Below are 3,575 nucleotides of genomic sequence, written 5' to 3' on the forward strand. Positions count from 1 at the left end.
ATCTTATCGTTTGAACCTCAGTGCCAAGGATTCATATAATCCCGTATGTCATTCCCTTTGTCCTTCGGTATGTTACTTGGCTGAGATTCGATCGTCATTATCCGCATACCTATTTCAATCTCGTTTACCGGCAAGTCTCTTTACTCGTTCCGTAATACAAGATCCCGCAACTTACACTAAGTCACATTGCTTGCAAGGGTTGTGTGTGATGTTGTATTACCGAGTGGGCCCCGAGATACCTCTCCGTCATACGGAGTGACAAATCCCAGTCTTGATCCATACTAACTCAACGAACACCTTCGGAGATACCTGTAGAGCATCTTTATAGTCACTCAGTTACGTTGCGACGTTTGATACACACAAAGCATTTCTCCGGTGTCAGTGAGTTATATGATCTCATGGTCATAGGAACAAATACTTGACACGCAGAAAACAGTAGCAACAAAATTACACGATCAACATGCTACGTCTATTAGTTTGGGTCTAGTCCATCACATGATTCTCCTAATGATGTGATCCCGTTATCAAGTAACAACACTTGCCTATGGCTAGGAAACCTTGACCATCTTTGATCAACGAGCTAGTCAACTAGAGGCTTACTAGGGACAGTGTTTTGTCTATGTATCCACACAAGTATTGTGTTTTCAATCAATACAATTATAGCATGAATAATAAACGATTATCATGAACAAAGAAATATAATAATAACTAATTATTATTGCCTCTAGGGCATATTTCCAACACATCGGACACCCGCCGATGGGGGTCGACGAGCTTCATGACTATGTCCGCGCCGTGGGCGCAACGCGCGTCGGGCGCTACACAACCCCTCACACCGCCGCCAGGCAACGGTCACGACACCGTCATGCGCCACCACGCCCTCTAACAGCGCCGCGCCGCCACCTGACCACATCGACCCACGTCGGCCGCCATTGAGCGGGGAAGAGAGGCCCCCCATCGCCGCCGCTGATCGGGCTTCGCCCGTTAGCGCGAGCCGGCGGCGGCGAGTGGAGAAGCATGGAGGGGGAGAGGCCCTAAGGCCGGTGGCTAGGGTTTTCCCTCTGCGTCGCTCAGGGAGCGACCAGGAGGGGAGGGGAGCCTTGAACCGCCACTTGTGAGGATTGAGGAAGCCATAGGCCAAGCTAATGAGCAGCGTGTACTGGTCCAATTCAGTACTCCCTTCATTTCACAATGTAGTGCGTCCGTGTTTTCTGAGATAAAAATTTTAACCTAAATTTAACCAACAAGACCGACTGCGTCGATAATAGAAAATACGAATTCAATGGTATATTTTTTTCTTACATTGGTTAAACATATGATCAAACTTAGATCTCAGAAAGCACACATGCACTACATTATGAAATGAAGACGGTAACAAATAGCAATAAGATCAACTAGGTGATGAACAGTGACATGATTTTACATGAGGCAGGAAACCGAAACGACCACTTTCTTGCGCCTTCGTTCTAGACAATGGTGATAGCCGATAGGTTGTAGCTTGACACAAGGGATCGAATTGTGTGCTTTCCCATGAAGAATGACAATGAGGGGTGCCATGAATAAATGGCTTGCGTGAGTTATAGTTTATTTTTAACTTTTAACGTGAAACTGAGCCCCCTGCCACACACACACTGGCCAATCTACTAGGACGCTTTAACAGGCTCAACCCCCCCCCCCCCTCTTCAGCCCTATAAAATTACTTTTTACTACTCCCTCCATCACATTATATTGGACGTATCTTTAAAACGATATTTTTTCATAATTAGAAGAAAATAAGGCGTATGACATTAATTAGCATATTAATTGGGGTGTTTTAAAAACCGTCTCCACCAATGCATGCGAGGAAGTCGCTCGTTTAGTGAACGGGGGATCATTAATGCGTCAGTTTTGTGATTAATTAGGCGCTTTTATAGCTCGTCGGCTCGGTTTTTCCTATCAATAGAAAAACATCTAGGTCCGAGAGCCCTGCGAGATACGCCCAATATACTGTGAGTCAATTGCTAGCCCAACCCAATACATATTAGCATGACCCAAACAGTCCAGCCCTCCCTTTATGTTTCTCTAGATTCGTCAGTGCCCGCACACAGACACAAAAAAATGAGATGGTAATATGTTCATAAAAAGAGAACAACAACATCGACTAGTTAATGAATATTGCCATGTGTCATGAAGCATGGGAGAGTTGTACTCCCTCCGTTCCTAAATATAATTCTTTTAAGAGATTTGACTAGTGGTCTACATACGAAGCAAAATGAATGATCTATATTCTAAAGTATGTTTATGTATATCTGTATGTATTTCACTAGTGCAATCTCTAAAAAGACTTATATTTAGGAACGGAAGGAGTAGTTGATTCTGTCCACTTTTACCTTGAAAACAACATTTGATCGATGATGGCTCCTCATCGACAATGATAGGTAGCACTGAGAAATTGCTTGGTTAAAAAAGTAGTTTAGAAATTACAAACTGGACTGCCTTTAATTTTTTTCCGCCTGGCTGACCTTTTTGTGTGCCGTCCGGCACGTAGGCGGCACACTACACTGTATGACACCTCAGACGTCGGCGCCACACACTCGTCCACGCTGGCGCTGCTGACCCCATCCCCCGGCGGTGTGACGCCTAAGCCTCAGGCGTTGCACATGCGGCACTGTGGCGCCTAGAGCTTAGGCGCCGCACATTTAGTTATGCACCCGCGGGCCGACTCCCTCCCCCACCACCTCCTCATTCGTTTTGTTTCTCCCAGGGCGGCGGCGGCTGCCTCATCTCTTCCTTCCAAATCCTTCAGACTGTGGATTTCTTCCTTGGATTTACATCCCAAATCGGTTGTTCCCCATTTCTGTGCCACTGGAGTTTCATAGTAACAAGTGGAATTGGTTGTTCCCCATTTATCTGCCATCACCATTGCCACATCCACCTATGTCTCCTCTAAAACGCTTTGTCTTTTGTCTTTCCCGTTTGACCACCTTCCACACCGGGTCGGACCATAGTTGTACTCCATGATACTCCGACCATTGTGATTGGTCAAAATATGGTTCAAATTTAGGAGCCCATGTATGCTTCGTGGTCATGATCGAGAACTCAGACTCCTTCATAGTTAGCAGGTGGTTGATGTCCACATTTCTAGTGCGAGCTGTCGTGTACAAATACGAGCATGCGAGATTAATCAACCTTGGCCTCCCGCAAGAGCAATCATACAACGATAAAGATACCTTGAACGCCGTGTTTCCGTGTTGCTGGCCATCGTTTGTCGTTCCTCCGGGCACATTCACTTGATACGTCCAATCCTCGTTGTTGTACAACATAGCTGTTTGGGAGTCGGCCTTCCGTGATTGAAATATCATCCATTTGTCAACCTTTGGTGGGAACTTGAACATCATCTGTCAACTTCTTGCTACCACATGTCCGGTAGAAGTTTGCACAGAAATACCTCATGCACCATCGATCGTGCAAAGGAGCATGGCCGGGAATGACAATGTCAACCGCGTTAAGTATTCCATGATGGCGATTCGATATGACATAGAATTCCCTTTCAGACGGTAATATTTTGGTTCTCAAAATATGCAAGAACCATTCCC

This window comes from Hordeum vulgare, chromosome 3H (genome assembly GCF_904849725.1).
Source record: "Hordeum vulgare subsp. vulgare chromosome 3H, MorexV3_pseudomolecules_assembly, whole genome shotgun sequence".
NCBI lineage: Eukaryota > Viridiplantae > Streptophyta > Magnoliopsida > Poales > Poaceae > Hordeum > Hordeum vulgare.